At 41.8% G+C, this 14275-nt stretch overlaps 1 protein-coding gene across 3 annotated transcripts in view; it reads right to left on the reverse strand.

Annotated features, from left to right (window-relative positions):
- Positions 1-13865, reverse strand: part of LOC139532080 (MAGUK p55 subfamily member 7-like) — a 255470-nt gene extending 241605 nt beyond the window's left edge. For 2 of the 3 annotated variants that reach the window (XM_071329210.1, XM_071329212.1), the window contains exon 1: positions 13676-13864. The gene's annotated coding sequence lies outside the window, so the exon portion shown is untranslated. Of the gene's footprint in view, positions 1-13675 lie in introns of all 3 variants that reach the window. The other variant, XM_071329214.1, reaches the window with a different exon arrangement.
- Between the last annotated feature and the right edge of the window lie 410 nt (positions 13866-14275).

Genomic DNA, 14275 nt, shown 5'->3' on the forward strand with positions numbered 1-14275 from the left:
CAAGTGACCCCAAACTTTTGAACGGTAGAGTAAATCAACTCATGCCCGAACTGTGCGATGTAGTAGGGAGTTGTATTTTACAACAGGCCAATGTTCTACATAGTTTAGTGTGGAAAATGTGATAATTAACTACAATGACCATAATTCATTGCGCGGCTACTTTTCCGGTCTGTGTTTCTTTTATGTCTGCTATGTAAGAGAGGGGATACAAGAGGGGATACATAGAGAGCAGTTTCTTCGAGAGTTATTTCTACCTGAAAATACATGATCTTAGTGATTGAAAGTTGGTATTCAGCAGTCATAAAAGTATGCCTTACATACTTCGAAGAACTACTAAAATAGTGATTTTGTCACAGCATAGGCAGCAGCTCTATAGAGATGAGATGATGACTTGGAATTAAATAATAAAGTAATCAAATAAAACAAATGTAATATACACAACAACTGAAATATTGTATTCAAGTAAAGTCATGTGAATAACTGATGGTTAATAAGTGATAAGCAGTCATAGGCAGTCACTACCATCATGGGACTTGTATTAACCTTTTCATATGAGAGTTCCAAATATCTCTAACGGTCACCCCAGAGTGAGTTGTTTTATGCCATGTAAAAAAGCTAACGTTTAAGTTCCTTGCTCAGAACATGAGAACATAAGAAAGCTGGTGGTTAAATTTTCCCAGTTCTTCAATATTCCCAATTAAGAAGTTTTAGGTTGTAGTTATTATAGGAATTATGACGCGTCGACTATTTCTCTCTATACCATTTGTATTTCATATACCTTTTACTATTGGATGTTCTAATAGGAACTTTAGTATTGCCAGCCTAATCTCGGGAGTTGATAGGCTTGAAGTCATAAACAGCGCTGTGAAGCAAGCATTGCTAAGAGCTTCTGGTAAACGCAGTAACGTTTGAATGAATGCTTACGAGTCTGCTGCCGCCTACCACCGCTCAGTCAGACTGCTCTATCAAATCATAAACTTAATTCACATATTATAATCACAGAAATACGAGCCGTTGGTCATTGATATGGTCAAATCCGGAAACTATCATTTCGAAAACAAAACGTTTATTCTTTCAGTGAAATACGGAACCGTTCCGTATTTTATCGAATGGGCGGCAACCCTAAGTCTAAATATTGCTGTTACATTGCACAACCTTCAATGTTATGTCATAATTATGTAAAAATATGGCAAATTAGTTCGCAACGAGCCAGGCGGCCCAAACTGGTGCATATACCCCGACTCTGTGTGCAATGAACGCAATAGAAGTGACACAATTTCCCTAGTTAATATTAACTGCTAACATGAATTTCTTTTAACTAAATATGAAGTTTAAAAAAATATATACTTCTGTGTATTGATTTTAAGAAAGGCATTGATGTTTATGGTTAGGTACATTCGTGCAATGATTGTGCTTTTTTCGCGAATGCGCTTTTGTTAAATCATCCCCCGTTTGGTGAAGTAGGCTGTGATTCGGTGATAAATTAACAGGCACCGCATTGATTATATGCAACGCAGGACAATCTAGTTAACCTAGTCATATCATCAACCATGTATAGTTAACCTGTTTGGGCTAGGGGGCATGCCCAGAGCGTGCCCAGAGTAAACTGCCTGCTACTCAGTCCCAGTTGCTAATATATGCACATTATTAGTAGATTTGGATAGAAAACACTCTGAAGTTTCTACAACTGTTTGAATGATGTCTGTGAGTATAACAGAACTCATATGGCAGGCAAAAACCTGAGAAAAATCCAACCAGGAAGTGGGAAATCTGAGGTTTGTAGTTTTTCAACTCTTGGCCTATCGAATACACAGTGTCTATGGGGTCATATTGCACTTCCTAAGGCTTCCACTAGATGTCAACAGTCTTTAGAACCTTGTTTGATGCTTCTACTGTGAAGTGGGGGCGAATCAGAGGGGATTGAGTAAGGTCTCTAACAGAGTGGCACGAGCTGAACACGTGATAGTTAGCTTGTGTTCCATTGCATTTCTGAAGACAAAGGAATTCTCAGATTGGAACATTATTGAAGATTTATGTTAAAAACATCCTAAAGATTGATTCTATACTTCGTTTGACATGTTTCTACGGACTGTAACGGAACTTTTTGACTTTTCGTCTGCTCCTAGTGATCGCGCGTCTTGAATTTGGAATACTGGTCTAAACGCGCTAACAAAAAGAAGATATTTGGACATAAATTATGAACTTTATCGAACAAATCAAACATTTATTGTGGAACTGGAATTCCTGGGAGTGCATTCTGATGAAGATCATCAAAGGTAAGTGAATATTTATAATGCTATTTCTGACTTCTGTTGAATCCAACATGGCGCATATCTGTTTGGGTTGTGTTGGTCTCTGAGCGCTGTACTCAGATTATTGCATAGTTTGCTTTTTTCATAAAGTTTTTTTGAAATCTGACACAGCGGTTGCATTAAGGAGAAGTATATCTTTAATTCTGCGAATAACACTTGTATATTTTATTTTATTTTATCAATGTTTATTATGAGTATTTCTGTAAATTGATGTGGCTCTGTGCAAATTCACGGGATGTTGTGGGGGCAAAGACAAATGTAAACTGAGGTTTTTGGATATAAATATGAACTTGATCGAACAAAACATACATGTATTGTGTAACATGTTGTCCCGGGAGTGTCATCTGATGAAGAATATCAAAGGTAAGTGATTAATTTTATCTCTATTTCTGCTTTTTGTGACTCCTCTCTTTGGTTGGAAAATCGCTGTATGCTTTCTGTGACTAGTTGCTGACCTAACATAATGATATGTTCTGCTTTCGCCGAAAAGCCTTTTTGAAATCGGACACTGTGGTTGGATTAAAGAGAATTTTATCTTTAAAATGGTGTCTAATACTTGTATGTTTGAGAAATTTGAATTATGAGATTTCTGTTGATTGAAATTGGCGCCAGTGCAATTTCATTGGCTGTTGGCGAGGGGTTCCGTTCCTAGACAGGTTAACTAGTGATTATGTGAAGATTGATTGTTTTTTTATAAGATAAGTTTAATGCTATCTAGCAACTTACCTTGGCTCCTTGCTGCACTCGCGTAACAGGTGGTCAGCCTGCCACGCAGTTTCCTCGTGGAATGCAATGTTATCGGCCATAATCGACATCCAAAAATGAAGATTACAGTTGTTATGAAAACTTGAAATCGGCCCTAATTAATCGGCCATGCCGATTAATCGGTCGACCTCTAGTATGTATGTATGTATGTATGTATGTATGTATGTATGTATGTATGTATGTATCATAATGTATTTACAGTTTTATTCACGTTTTCAAGTACTGGTGACAAATAACGCATTTCGATTACTGCAGAGATTGTAATGGACACCTATGATATGTGTAAAATACTTTTTTAGGTTGTACTGATTATAATGAGCTAATGCTAAGCTATTTGCCAGCTATGTGTGGCGCCATGTTTGTTGACATTATACAATGCATTCTGGGTGTCAGGTAAACGTCTGTCAGACCAAATATTGTATAATGAGGTGAAGGAATGGTTCACTCATCTTTCGGGTAAACTTCCGGAGGTGAATGAAGGGAAGTGAATAATCGTAGACGACACACCCACTTCAACATGCATACTATAAACAGACCAAACTCATCTTGTCTCCTCTTATTATCTTTGGTTGATGCAAAAAAACAAAAATGGCGTTGCGCACAAACTACCCATCGTCGGATTACTTTCGATTTCTAGAAAGTGTTTTACTCAATTATTTAGATCAATGGTGAGCTCACCCGTGATGTGATTAATTATAAATAGTCATTGCTATTCAGCCGATAGTTATAAAAATTACTGCTTGTGTTACGTCAATCTTTCACAGGTTAGGGCTAGGACAAATGTAGCCTACATTTTCTGGTTTGGATGATTGTGTTATGCTGTAGCTACTTCTGTGAATGTCTGAACATTGCATCCAAAAATAAACTGGTCACACTCTGGACATAACTTTGTAATGACTGTGTTTGTGCAAAATGTTTCTGTGAAAAAACCATGTGGCCAGCTCAAATGCTGATTGTTGCGTCAAACGAAACTGGACGTTCTAAATAAGCATTCTAATCACACCGGTTTGAGCGTACACTGCACGGACCACTGTAGAATGATCACACCCGTTTGTTGGTACGTGTGAAAAGGTTAATTGCTTTATTTTGTGTTGTTACAGCTTTTAAGCCACATTATTTTTTTTAACATTAAATGCACTATGCATTATCAAAACTGAAATTGGAAATTGTGATAATTTTTTAAATAATCGAACCGAAACTGAACTGACCTCAAAAAGCATTAATCGCTCAACACTACTGGCAAGTCCCTCCAACAGAAGCGTCCAAGGAGTTGACCGCTTTCAGAACACCTACTGGCTTACCGGTTTTCGGATATGGTGTTTGGGCTTTATTGCGCTGCCGCGACCTTCCAGCAGCTCATGGACAGTGTTCTGAGGGGTACAGAGGCGCACGCAGAAGCGTAAATAATGACGTCATCATCTACAGTTCCACATGGGAGGAGAACCTCCACCATCTGAAAGACATCTTCTGACGAATCCACAAAGCTGGACTTGTGGTCAACGCACGGAAGTGGCATCTAGCCAAGGCCACGGTGCAATACCTTGGTTACGTGCTGGGCTCATCAAGCCACAACTGAGCAAGGTGGAGACGGGGCTGTCCAGCCCACCCCTGACTACCAAGAAGAAGTCGAGGTCCTTTCTGGGCTTGGTGGGGTGGTCCCGGCGGTTCATCCCCAACTTCTCAGGCCGAGCTGCTGTGCTCACTGGCCTCACCAGGAAGTCCACAGAAGATGAAATGGTTCCCTGAGTGCGATGCAGACATGAGGATCTAAAGCAGCGCATGTGCCAGGAGCCAGAGCTGCAGACAGATGCCTCCGCGGTTGATCTATGAGCTGTGTTACTTCAGGGAGAAGAGGATGACAGAAGACCTGTGCAATACATCAGCCGGAAGTTGTTTCCAAGAGAGACGAGAAGGTATTCAATGATGGAAAAGGAGTGTTTGACCACAAAATGGGCAGTCGATACCCTCAAGTACTACTTCCTAGTAAGGGTGTAACAGTTCACCAAACCCACGGTTTTGGGGTCGCAGTTTGGTTTGGTTTCAGTACAGCGGGAAAATTTAAAATCCACAGTTACTGTAATTAATTTGTGTTCATTTAGGAAAATACAATGTGTTGGTATTCCTGATTCGATATTCAGTTAAAGTCGGAAGTTTACATACACTTAGGTTGGAGTCATTAAAACTTGTTTTTCAACCACTCCCCAAATTTCTTGTTAACAAACTATAGTTTTGGCAAGTCGGTTAGGACATCTACTTTGTGCATGACACAAGTAATTTTTCCAACAATTGTTTACAGATAGATTATTTCACTTATAATTCACTGTATCACAATTCCAGTGGGTCAGAAGTTCACATACACTAAGTTGACTGTGCCTTTAAACAGCTTGGAAAATTCCAGAAAATTATGTCATGGCTTTAGAAGCTTCTGATAGGCAAATTGACATAATTTGAGTTAATTGGAGATGTACCTGTGGATGTATTTCAAGGCCTACTTTCAAACCCAGTGCTTCTTTGCTTGACATCATTGGAAAATCAAAAGAAATCAGCCAAGACCTCAGAAAAAAAGTTGTAGACCTCCACAAGTCTGGTTCATCCTTGGGAGCAATTTCCAAACGCTTGAAGGTACCACGTTCATCTGTACAAACAATAGTAACCAAGTATAAACATCATGGGACCACGCAGCCGTCATACCGCTCAGGAAGGAGACGTGTTCTGTCTCCTAGAGATTTACATACGTTGTTGCGAAAAGTGCAAATCAATCCCAGAACAACAGCAAAGGACCGTGTGAAGATGCTGGAGGAAACAGGTACAAAAGTATCTATATCCACAGTAAAACGAGTCCAATATCGACATAACATGAGAGGCCGCGCAGCAAGGAAATAGCCAACGCTCCAAAACTGCCATAAAAAAGCAAAGATTGTACTTTTTGGCAAAATGTCCTCTGGTCTGATGAAACAAAAATAAAACTGTTTGGTCATAATGACCATCGTTATGTTTGGAGGAAAAAGGGGGAGGCTTGCAAGCCGAAGAACACCATCCCAACCGTGAAGCATGGGGGTGGCAGCATGATGTTGTGGGGGTGCTTTGCTGCAGGAGGGACTGGTGCACTTCACAAAATAGATGGCATCATGAGGATGGAAATTATGTGGATATATTGAAGCAATATCTCAAGACATCAGACAGGAAGTTAAAGCTTGGTCGCAAATGGGTCTTCCAAATGGACAATGACCCCAAGCATATTTCCAAAGTTGTGGCAAAATGGCTTAAGGACAACAAAGTCAAGGTATTGGAGTGGCCATCACAAAGCCCTGACCTCAATCCAATAAAACATTTGTGGGCAGAACTGAAAAAGTGTGTGCGAGGCCTACAAACCTGACTCAGTTATACCAGCTCTGTCAGGAGTAATGGGCCAAAATTCACCCAATATATTGTGTGAAGCTTAAGGAACAATACCCGAAGTGTTTGACCCAAGTTAAAGAATTTAAAGGCAATGCTACCAAATACTAATTGAGTGTATGTAAACTTCTGACCCACTGGGAATGTGATGAAAGAAATACAAGCTGAAATAAATAATTCTCTCTACTATTATTCTGACATTTCACATTCTTAAAATAAAGTGGTGAAATAATTTTTACTAGGGTTAAATGTCAGGAATTGTGAAAAACTGAGTTGAAAAGTATGTGGTTCTCTATGGTGTTTAGGTCAGAGTGTGACTAGGGGGGTGTTCTAGTCATTCTATTTCTATGTTGGTGGGCTGGTAATCGTTGCCTCTAATTGGGGATCATATTTAGGAAGCCCTTTCTCCCACCTGCTTTGTGGGATATTGTGTTTGTGCTTGTTGCACCACTGATGTCACGTTTTTGTTGTTGGTTTATTGTTTGAAGTTTTCACCGTAATAAAGATGTGGAACTCTACACACGCTGCGCCTTGGTCCGTCCATTACAACAACCGTGACAGTAAACTTCCGACTTCAACTGTATGATGATGAGTCATACAATGCCTGATGAGAGCACTATCAGGAATACTAACACTGTTTTTTTTAATTAAAAGACACGATTACTCATCAACAACAATACTAAAATAAAGTGCAATATGCGTGTGAAATCAATATGTAAACATGTCTCGACATTGTATAATCCTATGCTATAATGTTTTCTTACAAGGAGAAAAATATGCACACTGTAGCACATACTTCTCATTTCCCACTCTGGGGTAATGTGATGGGCTGTCACTGTTTAGTAGCTCTCTGTAGCCCCGGAGGTCCATCCATCTGTAGTAAGCGTGACACAGGGTTGGCCAATTAATTGACAACTTCGGCTTTAGCTTGCTTAGTTTAAAGCGAGTACCACCTGTTTGCTGAAATGGGTGCGAGAGGGCGAAGTTCGTACCGTTGTTCGAGCACTTTCACGAGGTGCTGAAACCCCCTATGCTTCTCAACCACCGAGAATGGGCGCATATATAAACATAGTCTATCGCTCTTGTAATTTCTTTGCCCCGGTCTGAATCAGCTGCGATAGGCTGCTTGAATGCAGACAGGAGACGAAGTTGTGTTGTTGTTTTTATGTGTTTCTTGCTCCGGTGGTACTGGGGTGATGTCAGCGTAAATGTGTCAACATATTTGAGGTGTTGGCAGCTGAATAGGCTATTCTGGTTGAGCAGTGGCGACATACTTTCTCTGTCGCCGTTGTAATCTACCAGGAAGTAAAATGTTCCCAAACTGCAGATTTATCGACCCCAGCACTCGCCATCATACAGAACTAGTTGCCGGCTACACCTCACAAAAGTACAATTTGAAATACAACAATTAAGATTTTAATTTTGATTACAATGTTCGAATAGGCTGTAGTTGTTTGAACGGAATAGCCTGAAATTGTTTTTTTTAGCTCCGATTTACTCAAGAGCCATACAATGCAGTGTAGGCATAGGCTGTAGGCCTAGTGTATTTATTTGTTGTATTTATTTTTATGTATTCAATCGAGTTCACAGTGCGCACCGAATCAAGGTCCCTGTACTGAATGGTTCGGTACAAATACATATACTGTTACTGTCACGCCCTGGCCTTAGTTATCTTTGTTTTCTTTATTATTTTAGTTAGGTCAGGGTGTGACATGGGGGATGTTTGTGTGTTTTTGTCTAGTCTAGGGTGTTTGTATTGTCTAGGGGGTTTTGTAGAGTTCATGGGGTTGTGTTCAGTGTAGGTGTTTATGTAAGTCTATGGTTGCCTGGATTGGTTCTCAATTAGAGACAGCTGTCTATCGTTGTCTCTGATTGGGAGCCATATTTTAGGCAGCCATAGGCATTAGGTAGGTTGTGGGTAATTGTCTATGTCTTGACGTTAGTTGCTTGTGTCTGCACTTTCGTTTGATAGCTTCACGGTCGTTTGTTGTTTTGTCTAGTTTGTATTAGTGTTCGTGTTCGTTTCTTCTTCTATTAAAAAGAAGATGTATTTATATCACGCTGCGCCTTGGTCCTCTCTTTCACCTAACGACGATCGTGACAGTTACACCTCTACCTCCTAGGGAAGGAGTTCTTGCTGGAGATGGATCACCGGGCCTTGCAATGGCTCCATCAGATGAGAGACACATACTGTATTAGAGGATTACCAGGTGGTACCTTTCCTTACAGCCCTTCAAGTTCACTGTCCCGGGCCTGGTAAAGAGAACATCCTGACAGACTTCCTGTCACGTCATCAGGATGAATATGTTTTGCGCCAACTTCGCACTGCGACATCACGTCTGTCACATCACGATGTTGTCACCATCGACGATGGCTGTCAATCTTCTATATCTGATACTATCTTAATATCGCCCAACTCTAATGTCCATATCACAACACCTTGATGCCTAAACTTCTCTCGTTCCCCCAAAGACGCCATTTGTGACACATCCTACAGGTACCTCCACATCACTATGCATTCCTGGAGAGAGATAAACAATAAAACATGGTAACATCAGGACATTCGTGCAGCAGAATACATAATCAACCATTCACCTAAATAGGTCATCACTCAGCAGTCATATGGCGCATCCCTCCCTGCCCCTAGGTTACTGTATATAAGCCAAAGGACCTGCTGCCTGTCATCTATTACTTTGCGGTGAGTGTCTGCATCCCAAATGGCACCCTATTCGTTATATATAGTGGGACTCAGGGCCCTATGGGCTCTGGTCAAAGGGAAATAGGGTGCCATTTGGGATGCAGACAATGAGTCAGGGGCCTCCTGAGTGGCGCAGCGTCACTACAGACCTGAGTTCGATCCCACGCTGTGTCGCAACTGGCCGCGACCGGGAGTCCCATAGGGCGGCGCACAATTGGCCCAGCTTCGTACGGGTTAGAGGAGGGTTTGACCAGGGGGGCTTTACTTGGCTCATCGTGCTCTAGCAACTCCTTGTGTCGGACTGGGCGCCTGCAGGCTGACTCTGGTCGTCAGTTGAACAGTGTTTCCTCCAACAAATTGGTGCAGCTGGCTTCCAGGTTAAGGCTAAGGTTAAGAAGGTTAAGAAGCGTGGTTTGGAGGACACATGACTAGACCGTCGCCTCTCCCAAGCCCGTTGGGGAGTTGCAGCGATGAGACAAGATTTAAATTGGGGTAAAATACTACAAAAAAGTTGTTTTTAAAGACAAAAACAAAATAAACAGTGAGTCAGAAGCAGTGCTGATGAGGCAGTAGTGGTTACAGACAGAGGCCAGGACCTTTTTACAACCATCTCTCACATTTCCTTGCTTGCTTTTTTCTACATATGGGAGTTTAAAACTGCACAGCCTGCATTTCTGCATGTAGAAGGCATCCACTTATTATTGTATGGACCTGAGTTTTTACCATCACAAGTATTTTGAATTGAGGCGTAGAAAAAAGTAGGCCTAACATGGTGATCAAACCGGACGCCTGTGTGCACCATCGCGCGAATATTGATTTTGTACCCCCACACGAGGTACGATCAGGACACGCAGGTTGAAATATCAAAACAAACTCTGAACCAATTATATTAATTTGGGGACAGGTCGAAAAGCATTAAACATTTAAGGCAATTTAGCAATGCTAGCTTGCTGTTGCTAGCTAATTTGTCCTGGGATATAAATATTGGGTTGTGATTTTACCTGAAATGCACAAGGTCCTCCCCAACAATTAATCCACAGATGAGAAAGGAATTCGGTTTACCGTTTTGTCATCTCTCCTCCTTCCTCAGGCTTCTGTTTTACTTCTTTGGACTTTATATGGTGGTTGGCAACCAACTTCACGGTGCATTACTGCAACCGACTGGAGTGTGGACGTCAGTTCATCTTTCAATCACCCACGTGGGTATATGCTCCTAAAGACCATTGAAGAGATGGGAGAGGCTGGACTTGCAGCGCGTTGAGCTTCAAAAATAGAACCTATTTCTATTTTAGCACCTAGCCATGCAGACGCTCGCTGAGGCGGTGCAATTACTGAATAACATGTATGTGTACATTTATTTTGCATCGCGAGCGGTGTGGTCAGCATGTATGGCTTGCTCCTGATAGGCATGCCTCATTTCCTAGAGACCTAGCCTACAGTAGAGTCTTTCAAATTCTTAATAAGGGTAGATCCACAGATGATGCAATCTCTATTGCACTCCACACTGCCCTTTCCCACCTGGACAAAAGGAACACCTATGTGAGAATGATATTCATTGACTACAGCTCAGCGTTCAACACCATAGTCCCCTCAAAACTCATCACTAAGCTAAGGAACCTGGGACCTAACACCTCCCTCTGCAACTGGATCCTGGACTTCCTGACGGGCCGCCCCCAGGTGGTGAGGGTAGGTAGCAACACATCTGCCACGCTGATCCTCAACACTGGAGCTCCCCAGGGGTGCATGCTCAGTCCCCTTCTGTACTCCCTGTTCACCCACGACTGCATGGCCAGGCACAGCTCCAACACCATGATTAAGTTTGCAGACGACACAACAGTGGTAGGCCTGATCACCGACAACAACGAGACAGCCTATAGGGAGGAGGTCAGACACCTGGCCGGGTGGTGCCAGAATAACAACCTATCCCTCAACGTAACCAAGACTAAGGAGATCGTTGTGGACTACAGGAAAAGGTGCACCGAGCACGCCCCCATTCTCATCGACGGGGCTGTAGTGGAGCAGGTTGAGAGCTTCAAGTTCCTTGGTGTCCACATCAACAACAAACTAGAATTGTCCAAACACACCAAGACAGTCGTGAAGAGGGCACGACAAAGCCTATTCCCCCTCAGGTAACTAAAAAGATTTGGCATGGGTCCTGAGATCCTCAAAAGGTTCTACAGCTGCAACATTGAGAGCATCCTGACCGGTTGCATCACTGCCTGGTACGGCAATTGCTCGGCCTCCGACCGCAAGGCACTTCAGAGGGTAGTGCGTACGGCCCAGTACATAACTGGGGCAAAGCTGCCTGCCATCCAGGACCTCTACACCAGACGGTGTCAGAGGAAGGCCCTAAAAATTGTCAAAGACCCCAGTCACCCCAGTCATAGACTGTTCTCTCTACTACCGCATGGCAAGCGGTACCGGAGTGCCAAGTCTAGGACAAAAAGGCTTCTCAACAGTTTTTACCCCCAAGCCATAAGACTCCTGAACAGGTAACCAAATGGTTATCCGGACTATTTGCATTGTGTGCCCCCCCCCAATTCCTCTTTTACGCTGCTTCTACTCTCTGTTTATCATATATGCATAGTCACTTTAACTATACATTCATGTACATACTACCTCAATTGGGCCGACCAACCAGTGCTTCCGCACATTGGCTAACCGGGCTATCTGCATTGTGTCCCACCACCCGCCAACCCCTCTTTTTACGCTACTGCTACTTTCTGTTCATCATATATGCATAGTCACTTTAACCATACCTACATGTACATACTACCTCAATAAGCCTGACTAACCGGTGTCTGTATATAGCCTTGCTACTGTTGTTTTTTTTCTTTACTTACCTACACACACACACACACACATACACACACACACCTTTTTTTTGCACTATTGGTTAGAGCCTGTAAGTAAGCATTTCACTGTAAGGTCTACACCTGTTGTATTCGGTGCACGTGACAAATAAACTTTGATTTGATTTGACTTAGACAGATATTCCACTTCTCCTCCTGAAATATGAAAGCCCACAGAAATTCATAACCTGGCTTTAGGTTACTCAACAGCTCAGCAGGAAATGTTTTGTCTCAATCAGCAAGTATAGTCGCTTAGGCCTAGTACTTTATTCCAATAACAAAAACTGCCCTACTTCCTTACTGTGCAATTACAATGCAATTACTAGAGTACTAGCTATGTAACAGTAGTCAGTACAGTGTTACTACTACACATAGGTATAGAGCTGGGTGCATTTCAGTTGGTAGTGTTAAAACCAAGAAGTTGAGATGAGCCAAGGGTGAAGCCCTCATAGAGTCTCTATGATCCCCTTGGAAATTTACTGGAAGGGAACACCATATCAATACTGGAGACTGACCAGAATCCACAGGAATCTGACCAGGCTTTAGATTCCGAGCCATATGGTGAAGACAGGAAAGGTGATCTGAGCAGCCGCAGTCAGACCACAGCCCTGCCAGCATCCCCTGGTTTGGCCTAGTCTTCACCCCCTGCAGCAGACCACAAACCACATGGTGATGGCTGGGCCTGGGGGTTTGTCCACCCACTACTTGATTGTACATGTGCAAGAAGATCAGCTATCACATCAGTAGCCTATGACCCTTGGCCCTTAAGACCTCAGACCACACCCACTCACCCTGTCTGTCACCTGACTAAAATATGATTTAACAACAATGCTATTACAGTGTTACTACACAGGTATGAGAGCTAAAGTGTTTACCCATAATTCCAATACTGTACAAACAGACACTGAGTTATATCACGAAAAATCACTTTTTTGTTTGATCTAAATACCATGCTATTTACATGGTAGGGTGCAAATACTGGTGTGTTTACATTTCTAACACCTGTCACCCAGAACGGCTACAGGTGACATCATCCTAGCTACAGTACTTACTACGCCAGAGACAAAACCAATAAACTTTTGGAATAATCTAGCAATGATACAAAGGAGCAAAATACAGAAATGGCTATTGTAATCTGTAGAATCTGAATCATTAACGTTAGTCATTTTATTATCAACGTCGCGTGCTAAAACTTGAAGTTGCTTAGTTAAGAGCGAGCCGAGCTAGCTCGCTAGCTTCACTATTATGTCAATAAAGAAAAGATCTAGCTACCATAACATGTATAGTTTCTGATGTTGATGTCCTTATTCCAAACAATGCAAATCCCCCAAAATAAGAAGAGGTTAGTTTGCAAATATTTACCCAGTTGCCTCGCGCTGTCAGTGACAAGCTCCGTGTCAAAACACTTGGCTCGAGCTCAAGAAGGGGGTCTATATTCCTTCGCAACCGTGCTAGCTCACTACAGCTAACCTTGCATATTGGAAAGTACAGCTATTATTCCCATATATTTTGTTACTTTGCTAAGGAGATGTGAGCGGATTTAGAAAACCACTTAATTTATTAACTAACTGTTGCCATGAGGACAGAACAGCTTGCAAGTTAGTTTCCCACGCAACATGGAACAGTTTATCGTCAAACGCAATATTACTCACTCAAGCTTCGTTGCATTAGTGCAAATTTGCTCTCACAGTTTGCTCTTCGCCAGATCACTTCGGGGTAGAAACTCCTTTGCAGTCAGCCTTACTAGCTAGATATTTCAATTCTAGACGGAGACTTTTCTGGCTTTTTCAATATCTCAAACTCATCATTTTTCTTTCTCTGTCTGGGACACGAGAATTTCACAAAGAAACGCCCAGTCCCAAACTCGTTCAATTAATCTCTTCTTTGATTGGCTGGTATTCCCATTTAGGGTATTGCCAGTTGTTGATCTTCACATTTCCATAGATCCTCTTTTGTAACATTATTTGAAAAAGAGAAGAACTGAATTCAAATGTATTTATAGACTATGGCAATAATAGATCATTTGGATATTCACCATGTTTACATTAAGGTATAGTAAAAACGATTTATAAAGACTTTATAAATACAAACAATATTCAGACAGTACCAGTCAAAAGTTTGAACACACCTACTCATTCAAAGGTTTATCTATATTTTTACTATTTTCTACATTGTAGAATAATAGTGAAGACATCTAAACTATGAAATAACACATATGGAATCATGTAGTAACCAACAAAAACTGTTAAACA

The sequence above is a fragment of the Salvelinus alpinus genome, chromosome 10, assembly GCF_045679555.1.
Source record: "Salvelinus alpinus chromosome 10, SLU_Salpinus.1, whole genome shotgun sequence".
Lineage (NCBI taxonomy): Eukaryota > Metazoa > Chordata > Actinopteri > Salmoniformes > Salmonidae > Salvelinus > Salvelinus alpinus.